Raw genomic sequence first — 12,467 nt, 5'->3', positions numbered from 1 at the left:
GTTTAGGGCACTTCATTGTGCCTGGAAACAGACAGGTAAATAGTGTAGATCTTTCAGGACAGGGGAGATACAATGGCTATCCAATTAATCTAATCCAAACGTGAAATGCATTAGGAACCAGATGGTACCAGATTATAACTTGGATACAACATAGTTCAGGTGTGCCTTTGGATAATTCAAGATAGAGATGTGCATTGTTGTAGAATAGCTGAAGCCTTTCCATTGTTCCTTCTGATCTCTTCCTTCAGCCTAAGGCTGGGACAGAGCATGAGCACAGCAGAAAATACCGATGATAGGAACAGAATTGGCAGGGCCCCAAAGAACGGCTGACAACCCTCAGCCTGGGGCCATGGCTCAGCAATAGAGCACCCGCTTGGCATGCAGATGGTCTCAAGTTCAATCTCCAGGATCTCCAGTTAAGAATCATAGAAGGTGATGTGAAAGATCTCTTCCTGAAACCCACAAGAGCCATTGCCGGTCTGAGTAGAAAATACTGACCTTGATGGACCAATGGCCTGATTTACTATAAGACCCACCCTCTCCAGGCTCCACCCCCAAATCTTGAGGAATTTCCCAACCTGGAATTGGCAACCCTACCACAAAGTAATAGTCATTGGCCATTATAGGTTACATGAAGGCCCAGTATGAACCTAAACAGCATGATAAAAAGTAAAGACATCACCCTGCCAACAAAAGTCTGCATGGTCAAAGCAACGGTATTCCCAGTAGTCATGTATGGCTGCGAGAGTTGGACTATAAGGAAGGCCGAGCGCCGAAGAATAGATTCTTTTGAACTATGGTGCTGGAGAAGACTCTTGAGAGTCCCTTGGACTGCAAGAAGATCAAACCAGTCCATCCTAAAAGAAATCAACCCTGACTGTTCCCTGGAAGGCCAGATAATGAAACTGAAGCTCAAATACTTTGGCCACCAAATGAGAAGGGAGCACTCACTGGAGAAGACCCTGATGCTGGGAAAGATTGAAGGTCAAAGAAGACGGGAATGGCAAAGGATGAGATGGTTGGACAGTGTCATCGATGCAACGAACATGAAGTTGAGCAAACTTCAGAGGAGAGCGGAAGACCGGAAGGCCTGGCGTGATCTGGTCCATGGGGTCGCAAAGAGTCGGACTCGACTGTGCGACTGAACAATAACAAAAAAAATGCCTCAGAATGGGTCAAACAGAAATGCTCAGGAGGGCATTCTTTTTAATAAAGGAAAGAGAGTTGCCATAAATGGAATGGTGCAGGAGAGTGCTTTTATAATGTTATGGGATTGCCTTCTATTGCACTGCTGTGTATTATCCTGTTTTTTCTGCCTTGTCTTCTACACTTAATGCACCTGTGAGATGACACAACTTTCAGCTAAGAACTCTCTGCTTCTCTTCCATTTCTCCACTGACCTGGCAGTCATTGCATATTATGGTTGCCAACCTTCAGGTGGAGGCTGGAGAACTCCTGCCATTACAACTGATCTCCAGGTGACAGATCAGTTCACCTGGAGAAACTGGCAGCTTTGGATGTTGGACTCCATGGCATTATGCCCCAAACCCTGCTCTCCTCAGGCTCCAGCCCCAAAATCTCCAGATATTTTCCAACCTGGAGCTGGCAACCCTATTCCACATGGTGCAGCCACAGTGGTAATGGCCTGACTATTGCCTATTTTTTCTGGATTTGACTGTATTTGTTTACACCTTGGTATTCATTGCACAATCCGCACTTGTACCTTGAAATAACAAGCAAGGCAACAGGCAGGTAGTGATGGCAGTGAAAGGGGAGCAGGAGGCCAGCATTATTTGTAATTGTGTTTGGAGTTTGGGTTTCAGTTTGATTTCCAAGCCAACTTTCAGAGAATGCAGAGTGTCTGGTAAAGAATAAGGCTACATGTGACTATCAGGTAATACCCATGCAATTATACAGTGGGCATTGACCTGCTGCTGAAATGGCTATTTCCTCTGTGTCTAAGGGGACTGATCTGCCACTACAAATATTTACACCCTCAGCAATAACATGAGTGATTAGAGCAGCGCAAGGAATTGCCAGCACCAGAGTTCTTGGAATGATGACAGAAGATGGGATTGATCTCTTTCAGTTGGGCGACCAATTCTCTGATGTTATTCCATCTTCTCTGTTGTATCATAAATATCATTCCAGTGGGGCTTGAACTCCTTGGCATCCTGCTTGCAATTCCCTTAGGCATTAACACATTGCTGGATTCAGTCTCAACAGTCCTTGCTGCCTGGCACAAGAGTCCTTGAATGTACCAAGCCAAAACAGCTGTTGAAACAGTTCCTAAGCATTCACAAAATATTTTCCATCGCAGCACAGATTTTAAATTAGGTCACTTGTTCAGCAGTGACCTATAAGCAGTCAGGACCTTAATGCTGCATTGGGATCACATCAGAAAGCCACTTTTTGTCAGAAATCATGACTGGGCTCAACCCAGGGAGATAGAGGCATTCCATGCATTGCTCAGAAAGCAACATGTGAGTATAAAATAGCAGAAGTTAAAAGAATAAAAAGAATGGACAGCTTCTTCCAATAGCTTGCTGCATATTTCAGAATTAATTGTTGTTTTTTTAAAAAATCTACCAGCTGATCCCTTTGGTTGGATCAAAGGCTTGTGATTTTAAAACTATTAAATCACTGAGTTGGACATTTAGTCAAGAGGAACTACCATGACTCACACGCACCCAAAACAATCCACACAATGCAGACCACATTGTGTCACAGGTCAATCAGTGGTATATTGCAAAAAGGTGTCTGCAAAGCAGGTGGCTTGAGAATATATATAACCAATCCTTACACTGCTGTCAAGCAAATAAAATCTCCAGGGTAATTTGCCAATCTAACTTTCTTCCTGGTCCCAAATATGGACACCTGAGCATGAGCAAAACTCATCCATTGTCAATTCAAAGGATGGTCTTTGATTCTTTCTGGTACCACTGAACTTCATTGTTGACATCACTGGTCCCCAGGTAAGCTAGAAATCTGCAAGATTGCTGCCTACTACATTGAGAGACCATATTAATTGAACTGCAGCTGATTTCATTTACTGGAGCCAGCACTGATGCACTACTGATGTAGCTGGCAGTGTAATCACACTATGTTTCATGATAGTATGGCCGTGCTTGCAACTATTGGAGAGGTGGGGATAGCATGGTCTGCTTGATGAAGAAAAGCTTCCTCGTGATGCAGCCAAATACAATCAGAGCTAACATGGGAAACAAAAGCCTTTGGTTATGACCACAAGCATATTCATTCAGTCATCCTCAAGCATTCTTGTTTTGATCAAACTGTCTGTCAGCTTCTGTGACAGAAACTGGTGATGAATATATTAATCTTAAGGATTGCACCACCACAGAGACACATGAAATGCTCTTTTCCAGTGTAAGACATATTAGATGATGAAAATAAAGGAAAAACACACATAACAAATACTCTTTTGGTACATAACTGCATCCGCACTCTAATGCTAATCACATGCTGCTACTTGCCTGCATGAATCTAATAAGTTTCTCACACAATTGTGTGATGGATGGATGATCCCTTTTACTCATATGGAAAACATATCAAAGTAGAGAATCCCATTTGTATTCCTTAATGGTGTTATTTCTGTGAGATTGAGGTACTGTATTCTTAGGTTTTTAACACTTGATGAAGGACGTACATTTGATTTAGTGGTGGAGTTTTTGTAGAGTCTCAAAAGCCAAGGTGACAGAGGGTGCTGGAGGGTCAATCTTGATACAGTCCAGTTCTAAGCAAGCTGTTATAGGGATTGTGACCAAGGAAGGAAGGAAGGAAGGAAGGAAGGAAGGAAGGAAGGAAGGAAGGAAGGAAGGGTTTAAGCTAATGCTTACTAGTGGGGTTAGATGGACAAATCTTCTGAGTACTCCGGTAAGGAGGCACATGTGTTAATTGAACATGTGGGGAAGTCAAAGGACCTAAAAAGGACATTATAGGGGATGAGTTACTGTCAAACTATTTTTTTTTGTATTTTTCATATGTGCATGTGTGTCTGTGTCTGTGTGTGTGCATGTGTGTACACCTGGCAGTCATGGTGACCCCTGGTGACTGACCCCTACTGGGAGCCTGGAGGATATTCAGAGAGAGGTGGGTGAATAAAGCTTGCCACCACCTCCTGCCTCTGGTATTCCAAGGAGGTCTCCCATGCAAGTACTTGCCAGAGTTGACCCTGCTTACCTTCTGAGATCTGACGAGATCGGGCTTGCCTGGGCTATCCAGATCAGGGCAGCTACTGTCAATCTATGGTTGTCCATTGCATCTCCTAGTAAAAGAAATGTCCGTTGTAATAATATTGCATTAGGAATGCTTCCACAGAGGCAGCTCAAGGTATTTCACTACCCAACTGAGTGCAAGATAGGCTACCCTGAAGGGACACCCTTCACTGGATTCAGGCCTGCGAAGCACTGAATGCAATGATGTCATGTTATTTGTCATCTCCACCACACTTTACTGACCTGGCAGCAGCTATGAAACCCCTACAACATCTAGTTAAGCTAAAAGCCTCTCTACGGATTTTGCTGCTTTTAAAGAACTCAGTTCAGGATTATTATTTATAACCCAAGTCATCACAAAATAAAATGTACATGAGCAACAGAGAAATATGATAACATGATCTAAAAATCAACATAGGATTCAAATTCCTCAAAGACCCTGTTCTGCTGCTCATTTTTAAATAGTTTTCTGAGCAGCAAATGTGAACTGAACACTGTTATATGTCCCTTTTTTTTTGTTGTCCAATAAAAGAAAACAGACCTTCTCAAATACAGTCCTAGTGGAAACTCTAGCCAGGATGTAGAAAGGAATCTCTCCCTTGAGACGCCTGCAGGGGCAATCTGAACTACAGTGAGCAATGTCTTACACACACACGCGCACACACACACACACGTCCTGGCCACACACACAGACAATTATTAATTGGAATTTTTGCAGACCTCCCTTCTAAAATGCTGTTCACTTAACCTGAAAGAGGAAGACATCACAGGACATCCTCCGGGAGAAGAACGTCAAATCATACATATGTGATTCTTGATGGCTAATTGGCTATTAATTTTAAATGAGCAGTACTGTTGTAAGACTTCTGTGTTGTAAATTCTGTCCATATCAACCAGATATCAGACTCCTTGATCTTCCTTTTGGTTTGTTTCTAAGCTGTTAGCTACAGGAGCATATTTCAATTCCTCTGGTGCTATATTGTAACGAAATCACTGTTTCCACTGGCTTTGGCCCTAATGTTGTCATTGCTCTATGCCAATCAATCTAAGTAACATTTCTTGGGTTATCATGCTTCATCCATCTGCTTCAATATCAAGTAGACAACTAGGGAAGGGGGTGTCCACACAAGGTCCAAAGTTTGATCTTTGGCATCTGTCATGATCTCGGCTGTGCCACCAGAGGACTACTAGGCCCAGGGAGCCTGACTAGTAGTAAGTGAGGCTGGGCCTACAACTCCCAGAAGCCCCTGAGAGGTTTTGGAGCCAAAATTGACCAATAGTAAAAGAGGAGGGCTTGGAATAAAAGATCAGGAGCAGCAGGAAAAGCTGTACTACTTCCCAGGGGACAGAGCCAGAATGACTGAGGGTGCTGTAGGGAAGAGACCCTCATCTTGATGGAAGGGTGAGTAGTCTAGTGCTTGTCATACGTCTCTCTTGTTCCCAGCCTGACAGGATGGGTACGCAGCCTGGTAAAGATCTCTCCTCCTCAGAGGGGGGGGGGAACAACCAGCTGCAATAGATCCCATTAATCTTCAGGGACAGGAGATGCAAGCTCTTGACCATACACTGGCTGTAAGCAATTTGCCCTCTCCTCCAGCTGCGAACGAGTTACCAGCATCAGATAGCAGCTAGACAAAAACACTGTGTCGTAATAGGTGATTTTAACTATCCACACATTGATTGGGTCAATATGTGTTCTAGTCGAGAAAAAGAGATTGAGTTTCTAGACACTCTAAATGACTGTGCTATGGAGCAGATGGTCACGGAACCTACCAGGGGAGAGGCAATCATTGATTTGGTCCTAAGTAACACTCAAGACCTGGTGAAAGATGTAAAAGTGATTGCACCGCTTGGGAACAGTGATCATAATGTTGTTGAGTTCAACATTTGTACAAATAGGGAATTGGCCAAAAGACTCACACAACCACTTTTAACTTTAAAAGGGGTAATTTTTCTGATATGAGGGGACATGTGGGGAGGAAACTGAAGGGAAAAGTAGAAAGGGTCAAAACCATTGGGGAAGCTTGGAAACTGTTTAAAACTACAATTCTAGAAGCTCAAATAAAATATATTCCGCAGGTTAGGAAAGGCACAAAAAGGTATAGGAAAAAGCCTGCATGGTTAACAAACAGAGTAATGGAGGCTGTAAAAAGTAAAAAGAATTCCTTTAAGCAGTGGAAAGCTAGTCACAGTGAGGCTGATAAAACGGAACACAGGCTATGGCAAATAAAATGCAAGTCTGAGGTCAGGCAGGCAAAAAGGGAATATGAGGAGCATATAGCAAAAAACGTAAAAACCAACAATAAAACTTTCTTCAAATACATTAGAAACAGGAAACCAGCCAGGGAGGCAGTGGGGCCCTTGGACGACCAAGGGGTAAAAGGAGTATTGAAGGATGATAGGGAAATGGCTGAGAAGCTAAATGCATTTTTTGCCTCCGTCTTCACTGTGGAAGATGAGAAGTGCTTGCCCACTCCAGAACCACTGATTTCAGGAGGGGTGTTGAAAGACCTGAGTCAGATTGAGGTGACGAGAGAGGAGGTCCTAAAACTGATAGACAACTTAAAAACTGAAAAATCACCAGGCCCAGATGGCATACATCCGAGAGTTCTGAAAGAACTCAAATGTGAACTTGTAGATCTCCTGACAAAGATATGTAATCTTTCCTTAAAATCTGCCTCCATTCCTGAGGATTGGAAGGTAGCTAATGTCACTCCCATCTTTAAAAAGGGTTCCAGAGGAGATCCGGGAAATTACAGGCCAGTCAGTCTGACGTCGATACCGGGTAAATTGGTGGAAACCATTATTAAGGAAAGAATTAGTAGGCACATAGATGAACAAAACCTATTGAGGCAGACTCAGCACGGTTTCTGTAAGGGAAGATCTTGTCTCACTAACCTGTTAGTGTTCTTTGAGGGGGTGAACAAACATGTGGACAAGGGGGATCCAATAGATATTATTTACCTTGACTTCCAGAAAGCTTTTGATAAAGTTCCTCATCAAAGGCTCCTAAGTAAGCTCAAAAATCATGGGATAGAAGGACAAGTCCTTTTATGGATCAAAAACTGGCTAGTTCATAGAAAACAGAGAGTGAGTGTAGGTGGGCAATTTTCTCAGTGGAGGGTGGTAAGCAGTGGGGTACCGCAGGGATCAGTACTTGGTCCACTGCTTTTTAACTTGTTCATTAATGATTTGGAGATGGGAGTAAGCAGTGAAGTGGCTAAATTTGCGGATGATACAAAGTTGTTCAGGGTGGTGAAAACCAGTGAGGATTGTGAGGCACTCCAAGGGGATCTGTCAAGGATGGGCGAGTGGGCGTCAACATGGCAAATGGGGTTCAATGTGGCCAAGTGCAAGGTGATGCACATTGGAGCCAAAAATCCTAAATATAAATACACATTGATGGGGTCTGAACTGGCAGAGACTGAGCAAGAGAGAGATCTTGGAGTTGTAGTGGATAACTCACTGAAAATGTCGAGACAGTGTGTGACTGCAATAAAGAAGGCCAATGCTATGCTGGGGATTATTAGGAAGGGTATTGAAAACAGATCAGCCAATATAATAATGCCCCTATATAAATCAATGGTGAGACCTCATTTGGAATACTGTGTGCAGTTCTGGGCACCACACCTTAAAAAGGATATTATAGCTTTGGAAAAAGTGCAGAAAAGGGCAACTCGAATGATAAAAGGGTTGGAACACTTTCCCTATGAGGAAAGGTTAAAGCGCTTAGGGCTCTTTAGCTTGGAGAAAAGACGACTGAGGGGTGACATGATCGAGGTTTATAAGATTATGCATGGGAAAGAGCAGGTAAAGAAAGAGGTACTTTTCTCCCTTTCTCACAATACAAGAACTCGTGGGCACTCCATGAAACTGCAGAGCGGTCGGGTTAGAACGGATAAAAGGAAGTACTTCTTCACCCAAAGAGTGATTAACACATGGAATTCACTGCCACAGGAAGTGGTGGGTGCTACAAGCATGGACGGCTTCAAAAGGGAATTAGATAAGCATATGGAGCAGAGGTCCATCAGTGGCTATTAGCCACAAGGTATAGCTAGGGGCTCTGGGGCAAGTGATGCTCTGTCTTCTTGGTGCTTGGGGGGGGGGTCAACAGTGGGAGGGCTTCTAATGTCCTGGCCCCACTGCTGGACCTCCTGATGGCACTGGTATTTCTGGCCACTGTGTGACACAGAGTGTTGGACTGGATGGGCCTTTGGCCTGATCCAACATTGGCGTCTCTTATGTTCTTATGTTCTTAAATGTAGGAGCAGGACCAGGGTACTTTAATCCATCAGGGATGGATGCAACGTATACCACGGCTGCATTACCACCCACCTTGTCTCCTGACTTGCTGACTGGAACCTCTGTTACTCTGAACCTGGACTGAACACTGGACCACCTGACTTCTGGACCCCTGACTCTTGGACTGACTGACGACTCCCCTTTCTGGATACCTGACCCTTGTACTGCCTCTTGACTACTCTCCTGTCTTGCACCTGTATTGTGAGTGATTACATGGTCCCTTCTGCCTGGCTGTCCTGTGAAACTTCTGTCTGCTCCCACACCAGACCCACCAGGGCCAGTACAGTGCCACTTGGATTAGCGAGCTAGGGACAGTATATATTTAGATGCATTAGGGCATTTGATTTCTTTTCTTTTCACCCACTTACTGTTATCATTCTGCACCTTGTTATTTGACCTCTTATAAAATAAACTATTTTTATTGTTCACTCTGTCTGGTCCTCACGCCTGTTATTCGGCCAAAAGGGAGGTCTAAAGGTCTTGGGAAGGTGCTCTGGGACTTCTCAAGGGAGCCTGGAACCAGAGTGGTGGCAGCGTCGGGTAACACCCCACCTGAGCCATGACAGCATCTCTCTCTCTCTCTCTCTCTCTCTCTCTCTCTCTCAAATCTTGAGACTGTTTTCTTCCTGAGACTCTGGAGAGCTGCTTCCAAATCAGTGTAACTCAGTGTAAATCAGTTCATATATTAACTATGGATTTGAGATTAAACAGTGAATGTGCCAGCCTCAAGTCTTTTCATAACAGAATATATGCAACAGGGAACAAAGAGGCCAAGAAGTCTTCTATGACTTCTAAGTCATAGATATTCTCCTTGCCTCCATACTTCTGCCTCATAAACTTTGGCAGAATCCCCCCCCAATCTTTAAATTGAGTACAATTTAATGCTGATGGTCTGAATCAGACAGGAAATACATGCTAGTGGAAGGGGGAGCATTATTCTACAGTTTTTCCCTCCCGCTGCAGACCTCGAACTACTCCCTGATTCTGCTCCTGGGCATTTCCTCCCCCCCCCCCAGAAGTAGTATTTCAAGGGCCATTTGGGGCTCCAGTGGCAGATGAAGGAAAGAAAGTCCTACTCTGTCAGTGGAGACTTACTGTGTGATTCAAGCTGACACTTTAAGAATGTTCAAGATAGCTCCTGTCCAGGGAAGTTTCTCAGTAAACTAGGCACCAGAAATTTTTAGGAATTATTCAGATGAAACAAATTCCTCAGGACCATCATGCTCCCCAGGCATCTGGGGTCTTGATTCTGATTGGGTCTATGGAGCATATGAAGAAGGGGCTTCAGCCTTCTTGTTTTCCTAATCTCAAAAGGCCCTGTTAATTTGTTCCAGTACACATACATTTCCCACTTGAGTTATGGGTAAATGTCACGGGGCTGAAGTCCTCTCTCCACATGTGCCACAGTCCCACTCAGAACTGGGCCCACATGTACTTGGGAAACACATAACTTCTAGAGCATGGGTGATCCGAAGTCCTTATGCATTGTGTGAAATCAGTTGTTAATCTGGTCAGTCCTGATGGTATAAATTCTCTAGTTACACATGACTGTTAGAATAGTTACAAAAATGTATAATGAAGAATCAAAGGTATTCTGTTCAGAATTTAATTAATTCATTTATGAACGCACATCTCTACTGATTTCTCCAATGTACTAAAGGGGGAACTTAATCCAGCTACTCACTCACCTCTGGAAGAGCTGACCTGGGTCTGACTGCTCATGTGGTAACAGTTCTAGCAAAATTTTGAGGAAGAACTATGCATGCAGTGCTTTTCTACACATGTGGATCCTCCTCAGCCAGTCCACTACAGAGCCAGTTTGGTGTAGTGGTTAAGTGCGTGGACTCTAATCTGGGAGAATCGGGTTTGATTCCCCACTCCTCCACTTGCACCTGCTGGATGACCTTGGGCAAGCCATAGTTCTGACAAGAGCTGTCCTTGAAAAGGAGCGGTTTCTGTCAGAACTGTCTCAGCCCCACCTACCTCACAGGGTGTCTGTTGTGGGGAGGGGAAGGGAAAGGAGTTTGTAAGCTGCTATGAGACTCCTTTGGGTAGTGAAGGGCGGGGTATAAATCCAATCTCTTCTTCCTCTTCTTCTTCCTCTTCTTCTTCTACATGGGGGAGGCTGTGTGGCTTTTATATGTATCTGTTATAGTCACAGAAAGTATTTTGTGCTTTATGGCTTTTCACACTGCATTTGCAGACCTTCTTCTCAATACCAGCCACAAATACCTGCTTTCATCTTTCAGAAAGCATAGAAAGGATTCAAGCTTTAAGCACATGTATAAAGTGACTTTCCTAATTGATTTATTAGACCATGAGGCCAGATATGTGACTTTCTTTCTGAAATGTCTGAAAGAAAACTATAACAGTATAATCCTATGTGATCTATTTATCAACAATATGCCTCTAAAATCCATTTTGAAAGCAAGCATATTGTAATTAGTTATGGTTGAGTTTTAGACTCCAAAGGATAAATCAATACAATTTGTATTTTCAGTGGCTTATTCTGTAGATTTTACTGACATTAGACTGCTTTTCGTGCAAGGTTTTACTAAATCAGTCCAAATGGATTACAGGAACATACAAAGGTTTTGTTTTAGTTCTGCTGTGAAATGCAAACTATATAACACTGAATAACTACTTCCTAAAGTATGCCTGGATTTAAAAAAAAATGTAACTTGAAAGATTTTGAAAGTTTGAAATTATAAAAAAGTGACTATACAGTTATAGTGTTGTTTACCTTTTCCCATTTTTGACTATGTTTGTAAAACACTCACATTTTGAAACATGAAGAATGCAAGTGATGAAATATGTATGCTATTTAACATTTATTTTGCAGGTTCCCCCATTATTTACAAGACCACTGCAAGCTAATTGCTGCATTTATTGAGACCACATAAAATTAACCTTCAAGTTCATTACTCAACTCATACCTGGATTAAATACACAGGGTCCATTATTTCACCACAGTCTGGTGCCCTACAACTCTTTCACACATATGCTGTTTCAGCTGACATTATGTACTTAAGGACCCTTAAGTTGCAGCTGAAAGCCCAACAAGGGGGTTTTAAGGCCAGTGAGAAGCAGAGGTGGTTTGCCATTACCTTCCTCTACAGAGTCTTTCCTGATGGTCTACCATCCAAGTACTGACCCAGCTTAGTTTCTGAGATCTAATCAGATTGGGTTATACCACACTGTCTTCCCACCTTCTCAGATCAGGCTATACCATGCTGCCTTACCACCTGTAGCTGACACTGGAAGATAAGAAATATCTTGCTAATAGCACAGTGTTTGTGTCCCAAAAGTATGTAGTTGAAATATATAGAGCACCACACAGCTGGCATTATTAAATGAACTGTGATCAAATATGTAGAAGAACATGCCTTGCTGAGGAAGAAATAGCATGGCATCTGAAAATGGAGGCCCTGGTTAAGAAATCTTAAGAATTCTTTGAGAGTGTCACAAATGTAGATAGGGTGCGCTGGTCACATATTATACCCTTGAGCTTCCAAAAAAATCTTTTAACACAGTCCCTCACCAGTGGCCCTGTAATAAACTGACTTGAATTTATTTATTTATTTATTTATTTATTTATTTATTTATTTATTTGACTGAGACCTGGATAAGAGATGGCGAAACTGTCACCTTGAACCAGCTTACCCCACATGGGTTCTTGGTCTTTCACCAGTCATGAACCTATGGGCAGGGGGGGGTGTGGCTCTGCTTATCCATGAATTTTGTTCCTTCAGGTTGCTCCCCGCCCCAACAATCTCCAGCATTGAATGTGTAGGTCTAACTGATGCTGGCCCAGTCAGTGAAGAGCCTGGAAGTAACACTGGATACCTCCTTATCTATGGAGGCCCAGGTTGCTGCTGTTGTTTGTTATTATTGGTTAGTGTAAGAAATAGACTATGTTGTACTTTGTTG

The sequence above is a fragment of the Gekko japonicus genome, unplaced genomic scaffold (assembly GCF_001447785.1).
Source record: "Gekko japonicus isolate JY-2015 unplaced genomic scaffold, Gekko_japonicus_V1.1 scaffold338, whole genome shotgun sequence".
NCBI lineage: Eukaryota > Metazoa > Chordata > Lepidosauria > Squamata > Gekkonidae > Gekko > Gekko japonicus.
The sequence above is the reverse complement of the archived record's forward strand: the minus strand, read 5'-3'. Positions refer to the sequence as shown.